Source organism: Otolemur garnettii, unplaced genomic scaffold, assembly GCF_000181295.1.
Source record: "Otolemur garnettii isolate 467f Iridium unplaced genomic scaffold, OtoGar3 scaffold00003, whole genome shotgun sequence".
Taxonomy (NCBI): Eukaryota; Metazoa; Chordata; class Mammalia; order Primates; family Galagidae; genus Otolemur; species Otolemur garnettii.
The window spans coordinates 38,931,014-38,944,193 of record NW_003852398.1 but is presented as its reverse complement, the minus strand read 5'-3'; the positions used below and the strand labels follow the sequence as shown (position 1 = coordinate 38,944,193).

The window sequence follows — 13,180 nt, the reverse complement described above, 5'->3', positions numbered from 1 at the left end:
CTGGGGACATGACCACTTCCAGGACAGGCACGGAGGCAGGCTAGAGGCTGACTGTGACATGGCATTCAGAAGCTCAGGCAAACGCCATTGTTCATGCCACTAGCAGGGGGCTGCTCACCACAGGCGCTGTGGGAGGCCATGCGGCCAGATGGGCAGCATAACTTACATCTGCCCGAAGAAAGAAGATGGAACCCCAGAGAAGCCCTTCTCTCTTCTGTGGCCCTCCCTGCAGAGCAATGTTCCAGGTCAGGAGATGAGAACTAAGGCTCGCTCCCCTGGCCTTGTTTTTCTCCAACAGTGTCTTCTGCCAGTATCTTCCCACCTTTTCTGAAATGCCACCCCTCTCAGATAATGTGTAGACAGTTCCCCACCTCCATGCCCACCTGCCCAGTGAGGCCAGCCACCCAGAGGCTCCCTGCAGCCACTTATCACTGGCCACTCTGGGCTGCGCTCAGTCAGCCCCCAACTGCCTCCTGTGCGGAGATGGAGGCTGCCCAACATGTTGGCACAGGGAGTGGTGAGCCAACATGTCCCAGTAGTATTGCACAGCACAACCTGGACCAGCATTGTCCTCTGAAAGTTACCCAGAAGTTAAACAAGAAAAAACCTTTTGGCTCAGCCTAAAGAAGATACCTGAAACACCAAGGCAGAGGAGTTAGCGCAGGAGATTGGGAAGGGAGGCTCCTGATTCTGCAAGGGTTCAAGCAGACAAGGGGACATTGCCATTTCTTCAGTATTACAATCAAGTGCATTGAACAAACCTGCATATTGATGCATATTTCTTTAAATCTTTATGCATATGTCAATGTGTTTCCATGAAATAGATTTGCCAAAATGGAATAATGGGATCAGTAAGGCCAAGCTATTGCACCAATTTGCCCTCCCCACGACAGCACTGTGCAGGAGCACCACCTTACAACCCACCACTCTGCTGATTTCTACAGGCATTGCTCTGAGAATTGCTCTGAAGTTTAGTGTTGGAAACACCACCAAAGGAACATAGGTAATCAGCAGGACTGTTAAGGACAACAAGCCACCTTCCCTCATGACACACAAGAGGAAGAAAATGGCACACACAGAAACTGCTTAAGTTGGAGGCAGGTAGACTGGCCCCATGTGTCACCCCAGTATATTCCAAACAGTTGGCAGATGTATCCTGGGCTCACACGTGGGAGAGCGTGGCAGCTGCCGACCTGAGCCCCTCTCAGGGGTGGCTAGCTCATCTCCCAGCCCCTCCGCACCTGGCTTCTCCCCAAGACAAAGAAATGAACCAGTGAGGATGCTACCTACCTCCCCACACTCCTGGTTCAGTGGACAACGTGGCCTCGGGGAGCCCTTCTCTCCTATTCTGAAGGGCAGGAAGGGCATATCTCATGGGCTAAAGGGGGAAGAAACAGCCTCAGAGAGCAGATTCTGGACCTTACAAGCCTCCTGGCTGAGGCAGTCCTTACGGATGAGTTTTGCCAGTCTCAGGAGAGCTATGCAGGCCCTGAGTGAGATGACCAGCAGGAAGGTGCCTAACACTTGTCCCTTTCCTTTTCTTCCTTCTTAAGGCAGATCCCAGGCCATTCTGCCACCCTCCGAGGAACACAGAACTGCAGCTCTGAGAACTCCTAGGGTCACTGGGATGGATGACACCTCATCACCATCAAGCCAAGCCTGTGGGCCCAGAGATGTGTGGCAAGGGAGAGGGAAGCAAAGAGACAAGGCCCTACAGAAGCAGGCCACCAGGTTGGGTAGGGTGCAGAGTCTGGAATGATGCTGTTTCCCAAGAACAGGGCCACTGTCTAACCACACTGACACGTTACCTCCAGTTTCCCTGGGGAGTTTCAGAGACACTTCCTGAGTATTTTCTGTGTGCCCAGAAATGCAGTAGACTCTGTGCAAAAAGCAAAAGGAAACGGGATACACAGCCTACCTTCATGATATCAGCAGCCCTAACTCTTACTCCAAGCATCACTTTTTGACTCGGCTCACCTATCACAGCTCCTGATTAAATATGGCAGCCTTGCCCTTCATCCCTGGCTCTTCTCTTAACTGATTCATCCATCCACTAAATGTGTCATGAATACCTACAGAGTCTAGCCCTTTCTTCTTTCCTCTTTCTCCCTTTTGGAATGGGAATGCCTATCCTATGCCTGTCCCTTCATTTTAGAACAACAGCTGGATAGCAATATGCCTCAAGATGAATAGTAGCTTGAGTCTTACCCAGCTCTGATTTAGATGACATTTAGATGAGACTTTAGACTTAGACTTTAAAGTGACGTTGGAGTGAGTTAAGACTTTGGGGACTATTGGATGGAATGAATGTATTTTGCATATAAGACATGAATTTGGGGGCAAGAGTGCAATGCTATAGAATGATTTGTGTGGCCCGCAAATTCGTGTCAAATTTAATCTCCATTGTGAGGATATTTGGAAGCAGGGCCTGTGGCAGGTGATTAGTCATGAGAGTGGAGTCCTGAGGAAAGGGATTAGTGACCTTGTAAAAGAGGCCCCAGAGAGACCCCTGACCCCTTGCAAGGACACAGCAAAAAGACAGTTGTCTACAAATCAGAAAGGAGGCCCTTACCAGACAGTAAATCTGCTGATACCTTAATCCTGGATTTCCCAGCCCCCAGAACTGTAAGAAATAAACAGCTTTTGTTTATGAGCCACCCTGTCTCTGGTATTCTGTTTCAGCAACCTGAACAGATTAATACAAATGATACCATCCAGAACTTTAAATATAGCAGAGCCCTTTACAAAGACATATGATCACATATGAGCCTGAGCAACTCTGTGAGGATGGCAAAGATTGTTACCCGATCTGATTGTTCCTTAGGGAACTAGAGGTGCTGCCCACAGACTGTTAACAAGCACCTACTATGTGCCAGCACTATGCACATATAACTGTCACATTGTGGGGTTTAAAGTCATCATTTCATAAGGAAATGGAGATTCAGTGCAGAAAGTGGCTCTAGGGCAGAGTGGCTCTTAACGAAGTTCTGACAATTAAGTTCACAAACTCATTCTAGAAAAAGTGCTACACACTACACTGCTGATTATTGCTATAAACATCTTCAAAGTACTGCCCTTGGGAAACTACGCACAAGTGCCAGTGCCTAGCAATTGCCTAGCAAAGCAATTTTGGGGCTCTTTTTCTGGAATAGTCATCAAAGCTGTCATTGTATTACCCTTAAATATCCTCAATGTCATCAAAATACCTTCTTTTTAAAATTTCCTTTATCTTCGGGTAAAGGAAATTACCAGATCAGGTGAGTAGGAAGAGTGTTCCAATATAGTAATTTGTTGAGTGGCTAAAAATGCCTCACAGACAGTACTATGTAACCTCATGCATTGCAGTGATGCAAGAACCATCAGTTGTTGGCCAAGATTTTCACTTAAGATTTTCCTGTTTCTGTTTATGGATGTTTACTTGGTCTACTATGTGTCTCATAGTCAGCTAACAAACTTGATGCATAATTCAATAAACTTTGGCAATGTATTTATTAGTTCTGCTCGTTACTGGCTACCCTGACCCCTCTCTATCAAAGACATTTTTCTTTCCCCTCAGAAAAACGTTTTATCCATTTTTACAGTGCCGTTTTCTTCATGGCATTATTCCCATAAACTTGGACTAACAGGTTCCTGATTTCATTTCCATTCTTGCCAAGTTTAACAAGAAATTTAGAAATGTTTGTTGTTGCTCTAATTTAAGCTTTGACATTCTCACAATGACACACAAAAAACACGCAACAACAAAAATTAATGCCACTCAGCAAGACACTACCACACATCAACATGAACACAGCTGTGCTGATATACCAAGGTTATGAAACCTTACTGAGTTGTTTGTACAGTGCTGCCAATGTAAGCACACGGTGACAAGTTTGAGAACTTATTTGTCAGTCCTCCTACACAAAAGATGAGCTTTGGGGCAGTACTGCTCTGGTCTCCCATCTCTGCCACTTAATAGATGTTGATACTGAACAAGTCCCAGTGGTTCTGAGCCAGCGTGTTGAAGAGCCACATGCTATTAAACCACTAGCAGATATCAATAATTACCACTAAGTAACTGCCCCTTCTCTGTGTCCACCTACCATACAATCCCACCCTGGAAGTGCTCGCTACTTTCTTGGGACTTCACTTCATTAGACTTTCCACTTTCTAGATTATATTATATACATTCACATCCTTAATCTCTCCTAAGCTACAAAGATAAGGAGATCCTTAGGGTTTTTATGTAGGCACACAGACACACATGCATACATACACAGAGTTCTCCAGCTCTAAGGAAGCACAAAAATCTGCCTTAAAGAATCAGAATTCAAAGAAATTTGGTCTATCCTAAAATACATGATTCTATCACTTTCCTGCTGAAATTTACAGAGGACATCCCATCATGCCTAGCCCAAGAGCCACGCCTGTCCCCATGCTGCAGAATAAGACCTGCCTTCCCTCTAGCCTCACATGGCCACATTCCCTCAGTTGCCTCTTTTCTGCAGCACAGGCCTCCTCACCCCACCAACCACTTTCTTTAAAACTGGGAAGGAGCCTCTCACCCCTTCCTGACACAGAACCTTTGCAAAGGCTGTTCCCCCATTGAGACCACATCTCCCTTTTCTCTGCCCTGCTGGCACCTACCACCCTTCACCCCACCAAAAGTCTTCCCTGTTCAATCAACCTAAAGAGACTCTTGTGCAATGGTTCTCAACCTGTGCATTACGACCCTTTGGGGGGGTCAAATGGCCCACAGGGGTTGCCTAAACACATCCTGCATATCAGATATTTATATTATGATTCATAACAGTAGCAAAATTACAGTTATGAAGAAACAACAAAAATAATTTTATGGTTTACGTGAGGAACTGTATTAAAGGGTCATGGCATTAGGAAGGTTGAGAACCACTGCTCTTGTGGAACCCTGCTGTTATCCCACTAAGGCTTGTCACAGTTTATTAGATACTTAATTTCTTCTCATCTGTCTTTTCTACCAGACTTGCATCTCCACAAGGGTAAACTATAACCATTTATCCCCAATTTCAGAAGGTACCCATAAATACTTGTTGAATAAAGAAATCATCACAAACTCCAACTTAGTAGGATCTGAATTAATAACACTTAACCACCAACATCAGTACATGTGAGCAGTTTTCTGAGATAGACCTGCCAAAATCATGTCAGGAGGGACTCAAGTTCTAAGGCTTTTGTCACCATCACCATCACATACTCACAGAAGGCCTTTCCTGGCACCTGCCACAAGAAGGAATCTACCTCCAGGCCAGAAGGGGGCCCTGTCACTTTTCTGTTGACTTGGGTGCTCCTCACAGCCCTGGAAGAGTGGGCCACACCTCCCTTCCTTCAGGTCAATGTCACCAAGGGGAAGCTGGACCTACTGCTGAGTAGGAAGCATGACACAGCAATACCTCCAGCTGCAGGAGCATCACCGGACCACGCAGGCTGAGAAAAGGGCCTTTTATTACTCAGTGACAGAGCCACATTGCCACATTAAGTTCAATGTGCGCCTGTGAAGAAACTCATTTAAGAGAGCACCTTGGAAAGATGCCAAACTAATTAACTTTCATCTCTCCTGTCCCTCTGTGTATGGAGAGCCTGCCCTCTGCCCACCCCCTCCATGAGGAACATTAAAGACAGGACATTAGCTTGAGAAGATTCTATTTAAAACAAAAGTCCTTCTAAAGATAGTCTTGGATGTCCATCTAAATCATCCTAAGTCTATTTTCTGGCCCCAGAACCCACATGGTCAGTGCCCCAGATGGGCCTTACCATGGTGGCTGATATCCATAAAGAATGTCTTTCACAGTTCATTGGTTGAATTAATCTGATATAAAACATCTAAACTGAAAACCTGTGAGTTCAGATCTTGATGAGTTTCTGGAGAGCAGCAGGCAGCCTACAGATTAATAGCAAAAGAAAAAGAAAGAGATTCGAGAAAATTGAAATAAAAGTAAGTAAAAGTGGGAGAATTCGATCTGATTAACTTTTGTAAATGAAGATGACATATTTTGTGAGGGGGTCATACAGGTCTACCATCCCCTGAGCTATTGAGAACTTCAGTACTGAAGATAAGCAATTTAACATCATCAGTAAATTTCAGGGGGCTGGGCTTGTCTATTGCTCAATGTTTATGACAGATGGGCACCCGTAGCAAATCACACCTGTGTGTTACCCAGCAGGACCTGATCCCTAGTGGAAATCATACTAGTGATTATCTATCCAAAATGGGTACAGCTACCTCATCTTCTTTCTAACTCACTTAAACCTGATATGTGAAATATGCCAAATTGTGCATTCCTTAATATGCAGAGATGCCAATAAACACAGAAACTGCAGCCCCATCACTCTGGGCAGAACCACAGAGGAGGGCAATGCACTCAATGCCACGTTACATACAGGAGATGGAGGTAGGAAATGAGAGGGCATCATTAATCAATCCCAGGCCCTGCAAACAGTCATTCCTAACTCTGCCAACATTTGGCTTTTTAGCATCTCGCCATGCACACGTCCTGGGAATTCAACCATGAAACACTCTCTGTCTCCTACAGATAGAAAGTGACTCAAAAAGAGACATGATCAAGCCCTTTGGGGCCACTGGGAAATACAGGGTGGCCATAAAATTTGTGCACAATTTAAAATAACGAACTTTATGGCCACCCTGTATGAACTACCCACCCCCAGAAGCAGGTATTACCCAGGCAGTGCAGCCTGCAGGGGCTGACAGCAATCTCCCAGGGCAGAGGTCTGCTCCTTCAGGAACACACCCAGAGATTACATGGCCAGGCAGGAGGCCATGAGACTCTGTGGGATACCTTGCCAGGTAACCCTGCCCCCACTCACCTCATCTCCAGATGGCACTAAAGATACAGTTTAGAAAAACAAAGCAGGACAAGATATGCGTATAGTACATCTTACTGGCAGTATTCCTTTTGTTATTTCTTGAAATGTATTTGTAAAACCAGCCTAGTGGATTTGCCTTACAATGTAATACCTAACTCTCATTCTGTCTCCTGCTCCAAGGGACTAAAAATTCCACACAATTATTCACAACTCCATTATGAATCGCTTTTTAATCTCTGCTGCTCTTGTCATCAAGATGATCTAATCAGTACTCTTGGTTTCACAGAGGAAAACAAAGGAACAGAGAAGTTAAGTGATTTGCTGGAGTTATAAAATCTTGCTCAGTAAAGGGTCTACCAGCAGCTCCGTCCTTACCTTGGGCAGAGCCATAGAGGACCTCTGCTGTTAAGAAAATAAAAAGCAAAAAATATGAAAGAAACAAAAAAAGAAAACTGCCCTCTTGGGTTTAAGGTTATTAACTATAGATGTGTAAGTGACATGTGGTTCGAAAGATTGCTTTTGGAAAAACCCCAAAGGGGAAAAATGAACCCAGAATTTCTACTTTGGGCACAGAAAGTGGGAAACAAGTTTAATACCAGGGCTCAGATTACTTGGTCTTCAAGAGTCAGCAACTTGGGGAGAACAGCCAGTCCAGGCTTGTGTATAGCACCACTTCTAGGGCCAGGAGCAGAATGGCTGGTGGGCTTAATCACCAAGGGAAAGCATTCTGAAAGCTCAGCCCCAGGACTCCAAAACAGAGTAGGTTGTGCATTACAGGCAGAGGGTGTGGAAGCTGGGGGTCCAGTGATCGTCATTCTGGTTCTATAGCTTCCCCTTACTGGCCCCAATTAAGGCAGTTAGTATGAGACCTCAACAGTTATCTTTAAAATGGAGTCTTACCTTTAACAGACTTATCTTTAATGGAGTCTTATCTATAATGGAGTCTTATCTAACAGTCTTATCTTTAAAATTAAGGCAGTTATTATCAGACCTCAACAGTCTTATCTTTAAAATGGAGTTATAACACAGATTCAGCAGAAAATTAAGGCAGATATTATGAGACCTCAACAGTCTTATCTTTAAAATGGGGTTATAACACAGATTTCTCAGAAAAGTCTGATACATAGTAGGTGTATGGCTCTGCAAAACAAGAGACCACAGGGATAATTTTTCTGTTTACAAAGGTGACTAACTCAGAAGAGGACAAACTCCAAACTCAAGTGCATTAATTCTACCATCTGCCTAGAAATAACAGCACCAACCTCTCATTAGCACCTGCCTGGACCCAGAGCACAGTAAATGAAGATCCTCAGAATTAGAAACAGAACCCAACGCAATCTGTGGGTCACTTGGAGAAAGAACATGAGCTGTGTCAGTATAAAATCATAGTAATGGACGTGGGCATAATCACACTCGGTAAATGGCAACACCTTGACTTGTGAAGCACCAGAAAACCATCCAGACACCTAGGAACTTCCCACGTTCTGAGTGGCCATGTGTCTTCTAGACCTGGACAGATATGTGTATGTATAATCAACCGGTTCAAAGCCCCTGTAGCAGGAGGCAGTGCTTTGTTGTAAAACAAAACTGAGATGAAATAACCATCATCCTTTCAAATATCCTCTGAGAGTTTGGTATTTGAAGCACATTCTGTGATGTACTTCTTTCTGACCTCAAACACTTTGATTCTTTTTTTTTCAAGTTCACATAAAAGACAGAAAGCTCTCAGATTGGTTTACTGTATTGAGAGCCTCGACTGGATCTGAATTCTTGGCTGGTGTGGAGAATTAGTTGTTATTCCAGATAGTTAGGAAGCGGAGATAAAGAGCCATTACATTAGGGAGACAAGGCCCATTGGGAAGTCGGGCCATGTCTGCTCCTTATTTAAAACAGATTAGTTCCCACTAGTCCCTAAAGGCTTCGAAGGGTACACTTGGATATTAGAAGTTCCATTCTGACATCCTTTCCTCCCATTCACAATACACTTGCAGAATTTGAGAATGTGGCTTGTCTGGAAGGCTTAAAACAAATGCTTCAATTTTCCATTCTCCAAATGAAAATCAATGGCAACAGAGAGGGAAAATCAATGCTCAGCACTCTGTAGGGAAACCTCCACACCCCCCTCTCCACCATCTCCCGCCCACACAGAACAATAAATCAGAACCAGCCACCTGAACCAGCAGAGTCCCTGAGAGCAGAGCCCTCTGCAGGCCTTAGGATTTCCTATCTATCCTCCTGTTCCCTAAGAGAATATTTTTAAAACCTAAGTCAGGAAGAATAATGCATTGTTGTAATACAAACTCTTCTTCTGCAAACAAACCCATTTACTCATGGGATCTTAAGCATCTAAAATCAGAGTTGACTTAACTGTTTCCTGAAGGATCAGCTTTATTAGCAAGCCCTAATGAATGTTTAAGTACCCAAAGACTGTTACCCTGAGGTAGTGGTCCCTTCCCCAGCCAAAAATGATGTGCTTTCTGTCATCATAGATTGGTTTGCATTCTCCAAAGTTTCATGGAAACCATACAGTATATACACTCTCTCTCTCTCTTTCTCTTTTTTTTTTTTTTTTGGTCAATCCTTTTTCACTCAGCATAATTATCATTAGATTCATCCATGTTATTGGCTACATCAGTAATAGCCTATTTCTTTTTCTTGCCGAATGGTAATCCATCGTAATATAGATACCACAATTTGTTTACTCATTCACCTGCTGAGGCAGGTTTGAGTTGTTTCCCAGTTTTTGTCTATGACAAATAAAGCTGTCATGCATATGAATAAGTCTTTAAGTACACGTTACATGTTTTAGATTCAAAATCCATGTTTTAGAGATATTATTCCCAGCATCACTTGCCCTTTTTATTTTTCTAAAGGTGTCTTTAGAAGACCAGTGATGAAATCCACTCTGTCTCCCTTTTGTGTGTGCGCCTGTGTCTTCCACTGGAGGAATCTTTGCCAAACCCAAACTCACAATGCTTATGTTTCCCTCTAAAGGTTTCATAGTCTTAGCTCTTAGATTTAAGTCTATGATCTATTTCAAGTTAATTTTTGTATAGTCAGTTATATAACTAAAATTTATACTTACAAAGACTTTATAGTATCATAAAAATACTCATTTATAAATATTAATTGAAGAGGGCCCAATACAAACTTTAATATATACTAGAGAAACTGCTCAATAATCAAGTTTTGACAAAAACCAATGGACAAAACCCATGACTACAATAAAGAATAGAAGGAGTATTCTGTAATATATTTTAATTATTATTTTTAGATAATTGACCGTCAATTATCATTATACCTAAAATAAATTGGGGTATTTAAAAAAATTACTTAAGAGAAGGCCTTCTGCCTCCAGGCTGCCTTCACACTGCTCTGTAGTGTATAAATGGCCCCTTTGGAAAACTCAAAAGGTGAAAATATTACCAAACATCTCCCCTCCAACCTCTCTCAATACTGCTTAACAGTAAGAAGAAGCAAAACAAAATTTCCAAAACAGAATTCTCCATAGAGAATGGGAGTTCAGCTGAAGGCTCTGATGATCCAAACACAACACCACGCCAATCAAGGAGAAGCATCCCAGCAGGGAGGGCTGGTCCCCCGCTCAGCCCCACTGAAACTGCCTGCCCAGCTGCCCTGGCACTGCAGGCACAGATGCGTGTGTGTCAAACAGCTTCTGCAGCCACTCAATCTCTGCAGGCAAGGAAAGCTAATGAAATTCTTCCACTCATGTGCTCACTGTCCTTCTGTCTTGATCTGCCTGCAAAGAGGGGAAGTCTGGGGCCTTGTCATCAGCCTAAGCCTGGCCTTGCTGCCTCCCCGTCTGGTCTGTGTGTGCTCCTGACTGTCTGGCAGGCAGGATTTGCCTCTTGAGCTGCTGCAGAGGCCAGCTTTGCCTACAGATGTTTCACAGAGAGGAAGGTTACTTCCATGATTGATGAATAAATAGAGGTATCAACATGATCTCCTTGGTTGCGGGAGTACCCCTGGAGTACATGTGGAAGGACAGATGTTTCATCTGGGAAGGTGTCCAAGATGCTGGGAAGAGGTGAGTGCTTGGCTGATATCTTAGGCTTGGGCATTCAGCCTCTAACAGGAAGAGGAAGAAGGCTGGGCCACAAGCACAGCCAACACACTGCAGGGACTTCCTGGGCCAGGCCACTTCCTAGATCCTGATAAGGGAGTGGGCACATCGCCTCAGCCAAATCCTCCTCATTGGGCCACCTTTCTAAGAATGGGCAGGACCTATTATCAGGAGGTAGTCATCTTCTTATTCCTGACACTTGTTGATCACAAAGGGGCAGAAATGACACTAGACTCCTCACACTAAACCTCAAGGGGGAGCTGCAAAGGCAAGCACAGTCGGACCCGGAAGGGGCCACGGCACCTGTAGGAATCGACTTTTCACCTAGGAGCATGCAACTCTGGGGACTTTTGGCTGACCTTCCAGAGTGAATCAGATGGTAACAATGATCATAATTGTCTCAGTAATTGTAAGAACCAGTGTCATATTTGATATTAAACTGTGTAACTTTAGACACCATCGTCTTATTGAACTCACACGCAAACATTCACAAAAAGTACCTTACGTGAGGATTCATAAAATGTACCACTCATAAACCCTCTCTGTGAGAATTAGGAGAGGATGTATTCCAACACATGGAAAAGAAGGAAGGGATAAGCACTGTCACTATGCCTATTTAACAGATGAGGAAGCAAATACAGAAAGGTAAAGTAACTTGCCAAGATGCCTTGAAAATAGGAAATAGCTAACCTGGGAATTGAGCCCAGATTGGTCTTGTTTCCAAATCCATGCTCTCAACTCCTATAACTTTATGGTCACCAAGAGATACAGGAGATGAAGATTGCATTGTCAACATAAGCAAAAAAGAGTTAGCACTTCCAACATTTTCTGGGCAAACATAGGTTCCCCTGAAAAACACCATTTACACCTGGATATGCCTGAATACCAATGAGGTTGCTGCTTCTTTCTCAAACATATTTGAGTTTAAATTAAAAATCGTCTGCCTGGCACTTCCAGAAATTCTAGGAGGAAACATGTAATGGACTCTCTATCTTATACACACACACACACACACAGAGCTTAATAACTGAGAACACCATCCTAAAGGGTATTGGGTATTTGCAAGAAAAGACACCATATTTTCTTTCCATTAGAGGAGGAAGAAATCACTTGTCCTTAAAAGGTAGCAAACAAAATAACTGTTTTTACAGCCCACTCTCCAGTGAACTGGATTTTCCTCCAGTAATAGGAATAGTGTCTCTGGTTCAGTAGTCCTGTTGGCTTAGTGTCTACTACCAGCCTGGTGCATGGTATTCAATAGGTGACAATGAATGAATGAGTAGATAAGAACGAGTAAATGAAGAGGTCAATATAACTCAGTGGTGAAGAACATGAGCTTTTGAGCCAGACAGTCCTGAGTTTGAATCATGGTTGCAGGTTATGAGATATACGAGCAAATTACTAATCACTCCCTCCACCTCAGTTCTCTCATTTGTAAAGTAGAGACAAAATAAATGCCAACTTTACAAAATGGCTGGAAAAATTCAAGGATGTGGGTGCCAAGCACTATGCTGGCATGGCGCATGCTGAGGGTTCCAGGAATAAAAGCTATCTTTACTACCAAGGAGAATGCTTTAGTCTGGGGAAAGAACAAAGCACATTATAATACTCGCATCTTGATCTTATAGAGACAAAGGCTGAGTAGTCTTAAAACAATGTGATCCATAGCAAGATGACCCTGGAGGCTTGGTCTGCTGCTGCAGGTACCATGTATGCTTAGAAAAGTCAAGCGGTGATGGGCTCTGCCCTGAACTGTTACCCCCACGCTCCAGCTCTGTTTATATGCCAGACTGCGATTCAGACAGTGGCAGATTCAGAGGAAACCACTTAGGGTGCTGAGGGAAATTAAAACATGTCCCAAGAGGAGAAGCCAAGGGGACCAGCACTGCTTAGACTTCAAGAACTAAGGGATGGGACAGGACCTATGCTGCAGGGTCCCAGGTCAAAATGGAGCTAATAAAGCAAAAGCTCTAGGGTGACAGATTTCAGTGGGAATCACATTTCAGTAAGGCTGCTTCATCTGCTTGAGGTCATAGTGTGGTGGAAGTGAACAGCACAAGAAATTGCCAGATCCAGAAGTGGGGAAGTGTAATGCCAAAGCCCTAATCATACAGCCAGCACATGGCGGAGGGAAGACAGACACTCAAACTGCTTTTCTCCCACCCCACTCCATCTAACTCCTTTTTAAAAGAAATCCTGCTTGCCAGGGTGTAGGTGTCTGTCTTCAGGCTTTGAGTATCTCTGTAGGACTAAAGC

General features: G+C 43.8%; 1 protein-coding gene across 2 annotated transcripts in view; it reads right to left on the bottom strand.

The window, feature by feature from the left end:
- SPOCK1 (SPARC/osteonectin, cwcv and kazal like domains proteoglycan 1) overlaps window positions 1-13,180 on the bottom strand; it is a 504,733-nt gene that overhangs the window by 147,632 nt on the left and 343,921 nt on the right. The gene's annotated exons all lie outside the window — the stretch shown is intronic.